The sequence below is a fragment of the Bos mutus genome, chromosome 5 (assembly GCF_027580195.1).
Source record: "Bos mutus isolate GX-2022 chromosome 5, NWIPB_WYAK_1.1, whole genome shotgun sequence".
In the NCBI taxonomy this organism is placed as follows: Eukaryota; Metazoa; Chordata; class Mammalia; order Artiodactyla; family Bovidae; genus Bos; species Bos mutus.
This window is the reverse complement of record NC_091621.1, coordinates 6,629,570-6,645,074: the sequence shown is the minus strand read 5'-3', so window position 1 is coordinate 6,645,074 and position 15,505 is coordinate 6,629,570. Positions and strand designations below refer to the sequence as shown.

Sequence of the window (15,505 nt, the reverse complement as noted above, 5' to 3'; positions counted from 1 at the left end):
GCCCAAAAAAATAAAGTCTGACACTGTTTCCACTGTTTCCCCATCTATTTCCCATGAAGTGATGGGACCAGATGCCATGATCTTCATTTTCTGAATGTTGAGCTTTAAGCCAACTTTTTCACTTTCCACTTTCACTTTCATCAAGAGGCTTTTTAGTTCCTCTTCACTTTCTGCCATAAGGGTGGTGTCATCTGCATATCTGAGGTTGTTGATATTTCTCCCAGCAATCTTGATTCCAGCTTGTGTTTCTTCCAGTCCAGCATTTCTCATGATGTACTCTGCATAGAAGTTAAATAAGCAGGGTGACAATATACAGCCTTGACGTACTCCTTTTCCTATTTGGAACCAGTCTGTTGTTCCATGTCCATTTCTAACTGTTGCTTGCTGACCTGCATACAGATTTCTCAAGAAAACTCTGCAAAAAATGGGCATAGAAGGAACCTACCTCAACATAGTAAAGGCCATATATGATAAGCCTACAGCAAACATTATTCTCAATGGTGAAAAACTGAAAGCATTCCCCCTAAGATCAGGAACAAGATAAGGGTATCCACTTCCACCACTATTATTCAACATAGTTCTAGAAGTCCTAGCTACAGCAATCAGAGAAGAAAAAGAAATAAAAGGAATCTAGATCAGAAAAGAAGAAGTAAAGCTCTCACTGTTTGCAGATGTACATAGAAAACCCTAAAGATAGTATCAGAAAATTGCTAGAGCTACTCAGTGAATTCAGCAAAGTTGCAGAATACAAAAGCAATACACATAAATCACTTGCATTTCTATACACTAACAATGAAAAATCAGAAAGAGAAATGAAGGAATCAATTGCATTCACCACGCAACAAAAAGAATTAAATATCTAGGAATAAACTTACCTAAGGAGACAAAAGAACTTTATACAGAAAATGATAAGACACTGATGAAAGAAATGAAAGATGACATAAACAGAGAGATAGTCAATCTTCCTGGGTAGGAAGAGTCAATATTGTGAAAATGACTATACTATCAAATGCAATCTACAGATTCAATGTGATCAAATTACCAATGGCATTTTTCACAGAACTAGAACAAAAAATTTTACAATTCATATGGAAACACAAAAGACCCCAAATAGCCAAAGCAGTTTTGAGAAAGAAGAATGGAACTGGAGGAATCAACCTTCCTGACTTCAGATTATACTACAAAGCTACAGTCATCAAAACAGTATGATACTGGCACAAAAACAACAATATAGACCAATGGAACAAGATAGAAAGCCCAGAAATAAATCCATGCACCTATGGGTACCTTATTTTTGACAAGGGAGGCAAGAATACACAATGGGGCAAAGACAGCCTCTTCAATAAATGGTGATGGGAAAACTGGACAGCTACATGTAAAAGAATGAAATTAGAACACTTCCTAACACCATACACAAAGATAAACTCAAAATGGACTAAAGAACTAAATGTAAGACCAGAAACTATAAAACTCTTAGAGGAAAACGTAGGCAAAACACTCGATGACATAAATCAAAGCAAGATCCTCTATTACCCACCTCCTAGAGTGATGGAAATAAAAACAAAAGTAAACAAGTGGGACCTGATTAAACTTAAAAGCTTCTGCACAGCAAATGACACTATAAGCAAGGTGAAAAGACAACCCTCAGAATGGGAAGAAATAATAGCAAATGAAACAACTGACAAAGGATTAATTTCCAAAATATACAAGCAGCTCATACAACTCAATACCAGGAAAACAAACAACCCAATCAAAAAGTGGGGAAAAGACCTAAACAGACATTTCTCCAAAGAAGACACAGAGATGGCTAACAAACACATGAAAAGATGCTCAACATTGCTCATTATTAGAGAAATGCAAATCAAAACCGCAATGAGATGTCATCTCACACCAGTCAGAATGGCCATCATCAAAAAATCTACAAACAATAAGTGCTGGAGAGGGTGTGGAGAAAAGGGAACGCTCTTGCACTGTTGGTGGGAGTGTAAACTGATACAGCCACTATGGAAGACGGTATGGAGATTTTTTAAAAACCAGGAATAAAACCACCATATGACCCAGCAATCCCACTCCTAGGCATATACCCTGAGGAAACTAAAATTGAAAAAGACATATGTATCCCATTGTTCATTGCAGCACTATTTACAATAGCCAGAACATGGAAGCAACCTAGATGTCCACTGACGGATGAATGGATGAAGAAGTTGTGGTACATATACACAATGGAATATTCAGTTCAGTTCAGTTCAGTAGCTCAGTGGTGTCTGACTCTTTGCAACCCTATGAATCACAGCACGCCAGGCCTCAGGAATGCATTTGAGTTAGTTCTGATGAGGTGGATGAATGAATCTAGAACCTGTTATACAGAGTGAAGTGAATCAGAAAAAGAAAGATAAATATTGTATTCTAACACACATATACATATATATATATATGGAATCTAGAAAAATGGTACTGAAAAATTTATTTACAGGGCAGCAATGAAGAAACAGACATAGAGAATAGACTTATGGACATGGGGAGAGGGGAGGAGAGGGTGAGAAGTATGGGAAGAGTAACACGGAAAAGTTACATTACCATATGTAAAATAGATAGCCAACGGGAATTTGCTGTATGGCTCAGGAAACTCAAACAGGGGCTCTGTATCAACCTAGAGGGGTGGGGTGGGGAGGGAGATGGGAGTGAGGTTCAAAAGGGAGGGGATATATGTATACCTATGGCTGATTCATGTTGATGTTTGACAGAAAACAAAAAATTCTGTAAAGCAATTATCCTTCAATTAAAAAATAAATTAACAGCAACAAAAAGAACTTCTTTCCCTGTACAGATGGGCTCTCAGGACTTTCAAAGAACTGGAATTTTCAATACTCAGTCTGCAGCCTCTGCCATGCTCTGCACCTTCTAATCCCCACCCTGCCTCCACACTGCTTTTCCCATGAATCTAAAGACACATGTTGCTGTATTTGAGAGGAATCAAGGGAAGAGGGCATGTTCTTTATTTTGAACATGGAGGGTGGGAGAGAGAAGCAACTGATCTATAAAGCTCTGTGGGTATTGGACAGGAGAATGGAAGCCGTCAAGGACTGGTATAAAGTTTGGAGGGAATATTGCATCAGGGAAAGGAGAGTTAATTTCCTCTGAATCGCCAAATCAATGGTAGATGGCTAGAATCTTAACCTTTTTTGACACAAATATCTCAGAAGTTTGGTGAATCCTACAGATCTCTTCCCAGAATATCTTTAAAAGCTTAAAAGGTACATTTTGTTACAAAGAAAATCAATGATAAAATTTTAAAGCAAGCCATCAGAATATTGGGGGAAAAAAACATATTTGTGATCTACCAACAAACACACTTCTTTATTAAATAACAAGGAATATTAGCAGGTAGAATACTTACTGTAACTTGAGGTAGTGACAAACTTTTAAAAATGTGAGATATTTGTAACAAGTGTAATGTAATATGAAAACATCTGATTTATACTGATAATGAAGTCACAGGTACCACAATTTTTGTGATTTGTTGCCTATATTCACAAGGGAAGGAAATGCTCAATTTTAAGGAGAGATTAGTGAAATTAAAGATTCATTTTTTCTCATCTAAGTGCCTGAGAAAATGAAATGTATCTATGGACACTTTAAGCATCTGCACATTTTAGGTTAAAGATTACAGAATTTCTGGGGCTGATTCAATGGACAGCTAGGTTAAGGTGTCAGAGAAAACTGACGTTTTTAATGTTTCACTTCATCTAGTAAAATTGCTTCTTTGGGAAGATTTGCCAGGTTTGTGCTGTAGCTTTTTGTAGCCCCAGACTCACAGAGTGTGTGTGTGTGTGTGTGTGTGTGTGTGTGTGTGGCAGGGAATGGGGGTGGGCTGGGGAGGAACTCGGGGGTGGCCTGTTGTGCACTGCAGAATGAGAAAGTGTCCCAGGCAAACAGTAGGAGAGGAGCAGGTTGATTCTCAAGGTGACTGCCAGGGGTGAGGAGCACAAATGAAAAAGAAAGCCCTCAAAGGAAGGCTGAAGGCATGCCAGAGACTGATCTGGGATAGGATTTGCCTGTTTTTCATAGCTGTACACTGCCAGGAGTAAGTACAATATCTGTCTTTTCACAACTTCATATAGACCAGTGTTGAAACACCTGCCTCTCCACTGAACATTATAGAAAATAAAAAAGGGCCCAGGACACAAACAGAAGGAGACTTTTCACTTGGTAATCTTACAGGACTTACTAAATAACCAATATGGCTCTCAACACCAATCAATTAAAATGGGCAACACTGATGTCCCACTGGTCTGTTCTGACTGTTAAACAGAAGCCTTGGCACCCCTAGAATGTTGAATGACATAAACGCATTATCTACTCAGTCAAATAAATAGTTAAGTACAAGAGAAGCTAAACACACATGCGCACACGTGCGCACGCACACACACACACAACAAAGAGTGGCTGTCACATCATCAACCATCCTTATCTTCTCCCAGAACAACTTCTTACTTCTTTTGCTTGAGACAAATGCATAGCAAATTCCAAGCCATCTATCAGCTAGATATATTACAGGAACAATTTCTTTTAACAGGAGAGGCAACTACCTCTTCAAAGAATAAAGAATTGGCCTTATAAGAACTATTCTGCCAAGATACTTGAAATATGTTGACAAGGTCATTTCTTTGTAGTGTCCTAGATTTCCATAAATTTCCTATTGTCAACTTCCATAATTAGAAAGAGCGCTTCACTCAGGGAAACACAACCGGTGACATATAATAAAATTCAGTATACTTGCTTTTTTTTAAAAAAAAAAGACTTCCTTCTTGTGACATGTCAGTGATTAAAGGCATATCAGATCAGCTTCAAAATTTGATTTGTTGATTTTTTTTTCATGTTTAAATTTTTACTTATAGTAAAATTCACTTTTCTAGTTGTACCATTCTGTGATTCTTAACACATGCAGAAATTCTTGTGATAATCCCAGCAAATGCAATAAAGAACAATTCCAGCACCTCCAAGGAATTCCCCTGCATTGCCTTCTCGCAGATGGACTCAACCTGACACCTAGCCCCTGGTAACCCCTGATCTAGTCTCTGTCCCTATAGTTTTGCCACGTCCAGAACATCATATGAATGGAATCACACACTTTACAGTCTTTTGAGACTCTTCTTTAGTTAGTTATTTTTGGCTGTGCTGGGTCTTTGCTGCTGAGTGGGCTTTTTTCTAGTTGTGGCAATCGGGGGCTACTCTCTAGTGGCAGTGTGTGGGCTTCTCAATGCAGTGGCTTCTCTGGTTGCGGAACACAGGCTTTAGGGCACAAGGGCTCAGTGGTTGCCACTCTCAGGCTCTAGAACACAGGTTCAGTAATTGTGGTGTACTGGCTTAGTTGCTCCACGGCATGCGTAATCTTCCCAGACCAGGGATCAAACCTGTGTCCCCTGCATTGACAGATGGATTCCCATCCACTGTACCACCAGGGAAGTCCCTGAAACTCTTCTTTTGCTTAGCAAGAGACATTTGGGATTCATACTTGCTGTTGTATGTATCCATAATTTGTTCCTTTTGATTTTTTTGGCCACACTCTGTGGCATGAGGGATCTTAGTTCCCTGACCAGGGATTGAACTCACACCCCCCTGCATTGAAAGTACAGGGTCCTAACCACTGGACCACCAAGAAAGTCCCTTTCTTATTTTTGAGTTTTGAGAGTTCTTTACATATTCTGGATACAAGTCTTTTCTTAGATATGTGATTTGCAAATACTTTCCTCCAGCAGATGGCTCTTCTTTTCAATCTTCTAATAACAAATTTTGCAAAGCAAAAGTTTTCAATATTGATGATGTCCATTTCATCAGTTTTTTTCTTTTTCATGTCATGCTTTCAATGTCATATCTGAGAACTTTTAGTCTAACTCAAGGTCATGATGAGTTTCCCCTGCATTTCCTTCTGAGAGTTTTATAGTTTTATATTTCCATTTTGAGTCTTTTTTTTTTATATGGCATGAGGTATAGGTGAAACTTCATTTTTAATCATATAAATGTCCAGTTGCTCTGGGACCATTTGTTGAGAAGACTATCCTTTCCCTCGAATTGATTTTTTTTCTTTAATGTTTAATTTGTCAAGGAGTTTGAATCTAAAGGATGACATGTGTTCTAAAGAAGATTTCTTATTCTCTCCTATGCGTTTTACAAGAATTATAGATCTGGATAGCAATCAGTGGCTAAAAAGTAACTTATATCATCAAATAAAGATTCAACATTTTCCAAGTAGCACCAGACTTAAGGAGACAGGAAAAGGGCTGATATATCATTAAAAAGTTTCAACCAAACATTTCCCCAAATCCATTCTATCTTTGCACAATATTCTGGAGTATTTTATCTGTGCTCTGAAAATTCAAGAGAGCTAACAAACTCTCTGCTCTCAAAATATACCTCTTATAACTCTGCTTCCCGGTTGTCCCAGTTCCCCATTTATCTATATGATTATCATAATATCTTATATGTTCATTAGAAGAAGCAGTGGGCATTAAGAGAAGCAGAAGATAGCAGGGTAAGTTAGATGAAAAAACATGAAGTATAATCATTAGAATTTTAGATTTTAAAATTCATTTTAGCTTGGAAACCTAAAATTAAAATTTGTCACATATTCAATCATTTCTTTGTGGCATTTTCCAAGAGCTGAAAACTGATTTCATTTATCTTAAAAAAAAAAAAAAGAAGAGAAAGAAAAATAGCTAATTTGCCATAAATAACAATTTGTCTTGAAAACTCAAAGTTTATTTTAAAATTAAATTGATGCTTCTTAATTTTTCTCCTTCTAAGGAACTTCTGAACTTGATATTTGACCAGAGGTAACAGTTGGCAAACAAAGATTATTAACCTTTAGGAATTAGCAACATGACAGAGACACCCCAAGGGATGAAATCAGGAAAGGCAAGGTATCATAGTACTCCAGGGATTCCTTATGAACCAAAGTGTTTTGAGAACTTGTTGGCAGTGATCTGGGGAAATGCTTCAACAGGGATTTGATTCAAGCCTTTAATTCACTGTAAACAACTGGCTACAATGCCTCTTTCATTTTCCCGGGGTTCAGACTGCACACCGAGGAGCTCTGAGTGCATTGGCAATGGCCCTTTTCCTTTTCTCCTCATGAACTTGGGGAAGAATTGAGTCAAAAAGCACATTATTTATGATTGTTCTGAGACTGGTTTCAGGTACTTTTTATCCACCTACTATTCTAGATGATATGTGTTAAGCTAACTTTTTGAGGCGTTGTCAACCTAACATGGTCTTTGACCACATATCTGTTCCATTCCAAAGACCATCTAGCACCACGGGAGAGAATGAGAGGGAGGCCAGAAGGCTCTGGGCTCTGAATTCCTGAGGCCAGCTCCTCCCTGGATATCCCAGTCAGCCAACCCAGTAAATTCCTGTCTTTTCCTTAAACAGCTTTGAAATGACGTTCCATTTCTTGCAAACAAGGATCCTTACAAATGCATTCCTTGTAACCAAAACAGTATGCACATTTAGAGAGAAGCTTGCAGGGGCCAGACGATAATAACAGGTACCATTTACAGAGCTTAATTTGCACCCAGATCTATGTTGACCATTTAGGTACATTATTATCTTTTTTAATTCTTATGAATAAACTCAGATGGATATATCACTAATTCCATTTTTCAAACGAGGAAACTGTGACTTAGAGAGAGTGACTTGCTCAAAATCACGCAGCTAGTATATAAATGGTGTGATAGGGATTTGAAATTAGGGCTTTCTGACTTCAAAGCTGATGCTCTTTAACCACAGGACTCTAGAAGAGCTATTTTGGCTACGCCAAAGGCAGGGGAGGTGGGCTCCAGGTAACAGATGTCAATGTGTGTTGATGAAATTCACAGCTCCCAGGGAAGTTGGTCCACTTTCCCCTGAGTGCTCGGTTACTCTAACTACTGAGGTCATACATCTGAAAAGGGTGGTATCTTTTCCTGTCCAGCATGTTGTCAACTCTAAACTCTGTTTGAGATAAAATAAGAGGCTTCAGAAACCTGATATGGCACATCTAACTGCAAGGCACAGCAGTGGTGAGCCAAGGAAGGGAATTCCTGAAACAAATTCTTATAGGAAAACTTCTAAGGTGATTTTGAAATGCAAGGCTGAGAGGAGTTCTTGAGAAGGTTTCCAAGAAAAAACTTCTTTTGTTTACTTTTTAAAAAGAATATGAGATTGTTATAGAGATTCAGTACGCCTGATTGGCATCTTTCTCCCTCTCTTTACAATTTCATCTCATCTCTGACGGTGGCATATTCCATTTAAGCTGCTGTAAAGTGGTGTTTCCAATACTTGCAGGCCAAAGCGTTCTAATTAAGTAGGTGCCCAAGAGATGTTTGCATCTTTTAGAGAGGAGCTGATGGTGTGGATTTGGCAGAGGGAGCAGAAGTGTAAAGGGGTAGAAGAACAATGGGAGAGATCAGGGACGAGAGCTAGAGGGAACGGCTGCAGGATACCTTAAGAAGACACAGAGTAAGAAGCAGAGATCTGGGGCCAAGAGAAACTGGGGCAGAGGCTGAGAGAGCTCTTCTGAGCTAATATGGCCCCTGCCAGCAAGGCAATGCATCACAAGACTCATTCCTACATGGAAGAGGACCTGTTGCATGGCCGTGCAGACCACCTGCCAGCTCTCTCCCACTCTACACACATCCTGTGTGTAGCCTATGGAACCCCACACTTGCCTGCTTTCCCACCCACTGTGTGATCACTCATTCTCAGATTCTTCGGCTATTCCCTCATCTCCAGAACTTCTAAATGGTGGAACAACTCAAGACTCAATTTTTTATTTCTTCTCTCTCTAAACTCTTGCCTTAGGCAGTCTCACCCTGTTTCCTGGATTGAATGCATGCATGCTCAGTAGCTCAGTTTTGTCCGAGTCTTTGCAACCCTGTGGACTGTAAGCTCACCAGGCTCCTCTGTCCAAGGGATTCCCCAGGCAAGAATACTGGAGTGGGTTGCCATTTCCTTCTCCAGAGGATCTTCCCAACCCAGGAATTGAAACTGCATCTCCTACGTCTCCTGCATTGGCAGGTGGATTCCTTACCACCTCACACCTGGGAAGCCCCTCCTGGCTTGAGATACCATTTACATGCTAATTACTCCCAAATTACTGCCTGCAGCCCATTTCTCTCATGTGGACTCCAGACTCCTAAAGCCAAGTGTCTCTGGGCATCTCCACTTGGAGGCATCCTCATGTCGAAATCTTAGCTCCTGATGTTTCCCCACCATCATCTTTCCCAACTCCATTCTTATAATTGCTCATGAAAATAAGCTTGGTTTTGTCCCTGACTCCTCTGTTTCTCCTTCCCTACAGATGGATTGACAACAAAGCCTGTCAGTTCCACCTTCAAAATACATCCAGAATCTTCACCACCTGTACTGCCTTCACCCTGGCCTGATCAGCATCATCACCTGTACTGTCTTCGCCCTGGCCTGATCAACATTATCCTTTGACAAGATGATACGGTCTTTGTCCCCCTTCAATTGATTATTTTTTATATTAGATTTCTGTTCAGAATTCTCCGAGGCCTCTCTATTTCTCTTGGAGTAGAAGCTGAAGTCCATACAGTGTCCTATAAGATCTCACCCGATCACACTGCCCTCCTTGCCAGACACTCTTCTGCCTCAGAGCCCCTTACACTCCTGGCACCTGGAATGATGTTCCCTTCACCCAGAACACTCCTCCCAGATATCCACATGGCCCACTTCTTCACTTTGCTCAGACTCAGGCAAAAACCCCCTAACCCCAGCAATACATGTATTACTTCTTATTTCCCCAATCAGGGATTGAATGCCCCCTGCATTGGGAGCACAGAGTCTTAACCACTGGCCTGCCAGGGAAGTCTATATTCTTCTCAGCAATGACCACCATCCAACATGCTGCCCATTTTTCACTGGCTTATTGTCTGTCTGCTGCCAACAGCAGGGGATTCCCTCGTAGCTCAGTTGATAAAGAATCTGCCTGCAATGCAGGAGATCTGAGTTTGATTCCTGGGTCAGAAAGATCCCCTGGAGAAGGAAATGGCAACCCACTCCAGTATTCTTGCCTGTAGAATCGCATGGACAGAGGAGCCTGGCAGGCTATAGTCCATGGGGTCACAAAAGTTGGACACCGACTTAGCAACTAAACCACCAACATCCAACGATAGGCTACAAGTTCCATAGATGTAGGGTATTTTGTCTGTTTTTGTTCATTGCCATATGCCCAGTACAAGTGACCAGAGATATAAACTCTCAAAAATATTTCCTCCTAGAGGGAGGGATAAGCAAGTGGCCCTCTCCTCCAGGAAGCTGCACAAGAACATCAAACATCATCTGTTCTCACCTGAAATCAGCAGCTGCCCCACAGAAGCTCCTTTGGTGTTCTCTGGGCATCCTCCTCTGCTTCCTCCCAATCCCTTATCCAACCAACCTCTGATTCTGACAGCTTCACCTCGTGTTTCTTAACCCCTCTCCTTTCTCTCCTGCCTCATCTCACTCATTAACTCTGCAGGAACTTCCCGCCTAGACTTCTATATCTGGAATCTCTGCTCCCTCCCCTTCCCCAATCTATCACTGGTACAGCTGTCACAGTGACTATCTTTATTGTTTAATAATTATATCAAATTAATTGGAAACATACACTCAGCTTTAGTATCCTTATTTTTTGTTTGATTTTCCTTTTCTTTATCACTTGAAACATTTCAAGTCTACAAAAAGCTGAAAGAATGAATTTTCATATACCCTACACCAAATTCACCAATTGGTAACATGTTGCCATCTTTCCTTTCTCTCTTTCTCCCCACTTCCCGCCTCCCTCCTTACACACACATACACACACACACACGCACGCACACACACACACACATCTTCAGCCCTAAATACTTCATCATGCATCTCTTAAGGACAAGGACATCCTCCTGTATAATCACAACACCATTATCACACCTAAGAAAAATAAGAGAAAGGCCAGGAAGAAGACCCAAGCCCTCTGCTTTTATTCTTGGCCTTTCTCTTACCTTCACAACAAGGATGCCCAGAACTGTATCCTCTGCACCTCTGTAAGCTCTCCTAGGCTGAGTGACTTCTGTGTTGTGGTTTCTCTATAGTAACAGTCAAGCCTTGAACATTCAGAGCCCATAGGCCTGACTACAGGATGGCAAGAAAGAGGCAGCTGGGGTGTCACCTCACAGTCAGTGTTGGAAAGAGGGAATCCTTAGGAAAGGCCCTGAATGGTGGCAAGGAGGATCTTGCATGGGGAGTTGTTTACCAGATGCCAGACTTTGGGGCTGCGGCCAAATCTGGAAAGAATGTTTTGAGACCTGGCAGTTGCTAAGGGGATTAGCTCTGCCTTGGAAGAAAAGGCAAAACTGGGAAGGACTCCAGAAAAGTATTCCAAAAATCAGAGCCCATAAGTTTTATTTTACATGCCAACTCTAATCAGTTGGTAGGAGCTTTCAGAATTGATAAATGGAGATGGCGTCTAAAGCCATCACCAGACTCAGTAAAAGAAAGAAAGAGAGAGAGAGAAAAGAAGGAAGAAAGAAAGAGAAAGAGAGCACTGTGATTGATTAATAATGTCTGCCATGGGTTCAGGTAAAGAGTAATGGGAAAGGATCTGGGAATCAAAAGGAAGATAAAAGTGAGGGCTCCTAAAATGTACTTTTGAATGACTTAAATCCAGCAGAGCATATACCTGAGTGGAAACAACACAGGCTTTGTGACTTTGAATCCTGGTTCTGCCTCATTTCTTACTGTGTAATCTTGGGCAATTTACAAAACCCGATCTGTGAAATGGGACTGTTTTGCAGATTAGATGAAATAATGCATTACAAAGATAATTATTTACATAGTAATTTCCATGAACCAAACATTGTTCTAAGACCTTTGCATGTAAATTAATTTGATTCCCACAACAACCCTATAAGGTTATTCTTCCTAGTTTATTCCAGGAAACTGAATCTCAGAGAGGTTAAGAGAACTGCCAAGAAGATCTGTGATTTTACAGAATTCTATAAGACTCGACTCTGGAGTTCATAGGTGCATAAAACACAGTCAGTAGGGCACTTCAGCTTAAACCAGGCAGGCTACAGAATCATCAACAGGACAGGAGCATGGGTTCACTTGAAGAGAAGAAAAAGGACAAAACCAGGACTCAGGAATTTGACCTTCAACAAAACACCTCTGGCCCTTTTATGTTTTGCCGGAGCATGAAGGTCTTACTCCAGATCCACCAAAATACACAGGATAGGGAAGTCTTCATTTTGCAGAGGACCCATCCTGCTTTCTCCTGCATTGGATTCAAGCATTCTTTTACAACATGGCCTTAGATCAGGTGTCGACAAACTACAGCCAGATCCTGGCCATCACTGTTTGTTTTTTTCTAAATAATGTTTTGTGGGAACATAGCCAGGCTTTTTCTTTGATGTTGATGTTTGAAGTTTTTTCCATGGCCAATTCCACACTACTTCCGCAGAACAGAGCCATCATGATGGAGACCACCTGGCCTGCAAAGCCCCTTATATGGCCCTTTGCAACGAACATTTGCTGATTCCTGCTGCCCACCTTAGGCCAGACTTTGTACATATCAATATGTTACGTATGACCAATCATCTTGGGTGTTCTCCAGGAGAGGTAGCAAGTAGGACATCCATAAGAGGAACCAAGATAAAAACAGGTGTGGGCAGAAGAAGATATTGCAAAGCTTCCCTGGAAGTCCAGGGGTTAACGCTCCAAGTGTCCATTGCAGGGGGCACAAGTTCAATACCTGGTCAAGGAACTAAGATCCCACATGCCATGTGGCATGGCCCAAAAATAAAAATTAAATTAAAAAAATAGTATATTGCAGAGTAATAACATGTTAAGCTATGTGATGTGATAAAATGGCTCGGCATCAACTGGGACCTGCAGTGTTAAACAAAGAAGCAGATTTCTGTGGAACTTCTTAGGACTTTTAGAATGCCATCACGACTTGAGCGTGCTGAGAGGAGGATATGGCTCACAGAACATATTTTCCTCATGGGACTATCTTCTTTGGAACATTCTTTGGCAGATGCTGAAATAAAAGAAGTCTTTAGAATCAAGCTCCCTGGGAACTAGGAATGAAATGGTGAAGGCTGTGGCTTGGTGAGCACATCTTTCTCTCATCAAGGGAAGAGGCAGGAGAACTAAAGAGAGGCAGAGTGGAAAAAAGAAGGAGAGGTGTTTGAAGAGAAGGAAGAACGTCGGGCCCTGGAGAGACAACTTGGGTGGATGTGAGGAACGTCTGGTGACTGGGCTATTAGGGGGAACCGTGTATCCAAAGTGGGGCTATGGCCCAGTGCAGGATGTGTGGTCACTTTCCCTGCCCCCAGCATCATCATCACTAGAGATGCACCACTAGAGAAGCTTCCCTCCCTCCCTGAGGGCTCAGTACTCTGCTGATCCTGCATTATGCCCTTCCAGACACAGTAAAGTAAAAGTGGTAGTCACTTGTCACTTGGCAAAGCCTTGGTGCTTCCCTGATGGCTCAGCTGGTAAAGAATCTGCCTGCAATGCAGGAGACCTGGATTTGATGCCTGGGTTGGGAAGATCCCCTAGAGAAGGGAATGACTACCAACTGCAGTATTCTTGCCTGGAGAATCCCATGGACAGAGTAGCCTGGCGGGCTACAGTCCATGAAGTCGCAAAGAGTCAGACATGACTGAGCGACTGCCAGTGCAGGAGACTCTGGAGACATGGGTTCAATCCCTGGGTCAGGGAATCCCTGGAATATATTCTTGCCTGGAAAATTCTACAAACAGAGGAACATGGACAGTGTGTGGGACCACAAAGAGTCGGACACAACTGAGAGACTGAGCACACAACACATTCACACATATGATGTCCCTTAATTCCTATTTTACAAATAGGAAGAGTCACCCAGAGTCAAAGCTTCTAAGTGGCAGTGCAAAGACTCATCTCTGTGAGTCAGACCCCAGAGCCCATGTTCTCACCACTGCCCTGCACAGCTCTGAGTTAGATAGAGACCCAGAATTCCATCATGCAGCATGCAAAAGCATTCCGTGTATGGATGCAACACCAAAACATTCGGAGGAAAAGACAAACAAACCAATGTCGCTTGGGAAATTTGGCTGCACAGGGCCAAACAGCTAGGGACTGCCTTTTCCACAGCACATTCAGATGTTTGGATATCATATTTTCTTCTTTTCCTTTTCCTCTTATATTAAGTATCCCTTCTTAAGTTATGTCATAAGTTACTCATCAGTTTTTATCAGGCTTAGCCAATGTATTATTCTTGCTCATAAAGTGAACATAAGAGGACATTTTTTGAACATTAAAAAGCATTTTTCAGCCTGAACACTATGACTACTGTATTTACAATAAGCCTTATTTAGATTTCATATGATTGCTAGTTCTTTGCGGGGGAAGTGGGGCGGTGCTTGGAGCCCTCAGAACAGCTTCCTAGGATGGATTCCGAAAACAAGATTCATAACTCAGTTAAATCTTTTGTGGCTCAGAAACATACCTGTCTTAAATGCTAGCATTTATCAAGTCCTAGCTAACCGATGATTTCCACACTGAAAATATGAGGAAAACAGTAAATCAACACTCTTTGGCGGGTAGGGAGATGGAGATAAATCCAGGTCTGGAAAAGCAATGCAGGATGTGAAAAACTTGCACACTATTTTGGATTTGCGGCAATGGCAAAAAAATGAAGCAGATTCCGCTGGCATGCTACAAACATCAGCTGGGGGCGCCTGAAGGTGGTTTGCATGGGACAGTCCACCTCAGATCTACTTTCTTGCGTCTACAGCAAAATGAAGGACAGCTGCCAGCAGGCCAGAGTGAAATAGACAGGCTGTCACCCTGTTGTAAATTTCTGTTTACCTGGTGAGCGGTGAGATCAGGATTCTGGGTTCCTCCGTCCAAAGAGCTGCAGGGCAGAGCGTTCAAATCGTAGCTGGCCCCAGGGTACTGCCCTTCATGGTGCTTCAGCTGCTTCTAAAATCCCATTGGAAATCTCAAAAGGCTGGAGAGCCTCGAGGCCAATATTCCGTTTCCAAGAGAGTCCTGCTCCCCCACTGTACCTCCCTTGCTTGCGTCGACTTTGGAGCGGGTCGGGTTTCTTCCACCCCTGCTCCAAGCAGCTGGGAATCCAGGCGCTGTGCTGGCCGAGTGAGGAGGCCTCTGAAACCACTTCCAGATGTGCTTGGCTGGCTGGCTCCGACGGGCCAGACTTCCTTTTGCAGCCTCCTCCGGCAGCCCGCAAATCATTTTGAAAACAAGGCTGCTTTGGAGGTAAAGATTCAAAACCGGAAAAAAGCAAATGCTTGGAGGGTGAATTTCCACCACACATTGGGGCTCAGGTACATGTTGAGAGGGCGAAAGTGAAGAAGTTAAGTGCATACCAATTTTAAGACTGTCTTCATGGCCACTAGCTTCACCTGAAATGCCCTTGTCATTAGAATGCATTCGTGTCCAAGTCAACACCCAGATAACAACTGTGGTATCCTCTGCC

General features: G+C 41.7%; 1 protein-coding gene across 1 annotated transcript in view; it reads right to left on the bottom strand.

Moving 5' to 3' along the window:
* GLT8D2 (glycosyltransferase 8 domain containing 2) overlaps positions 1 to 15,234 on the bottom strand; it is a 42,212-nt gene extending 26,978 nt beyond the window's left edge. Inside the window, exon 1 of the mRNA XM_005899075.3 lies at positions 14,875 to 15,234. The gene's annotated coding sequence lies outside the window, so the exon portion shown is untranslated. The remainder of the gene's footprint in view (positions 1 to 14,874) is intronic.
* Positions 15,235 to 15,505: the final 271 nt, after the last annotated feature.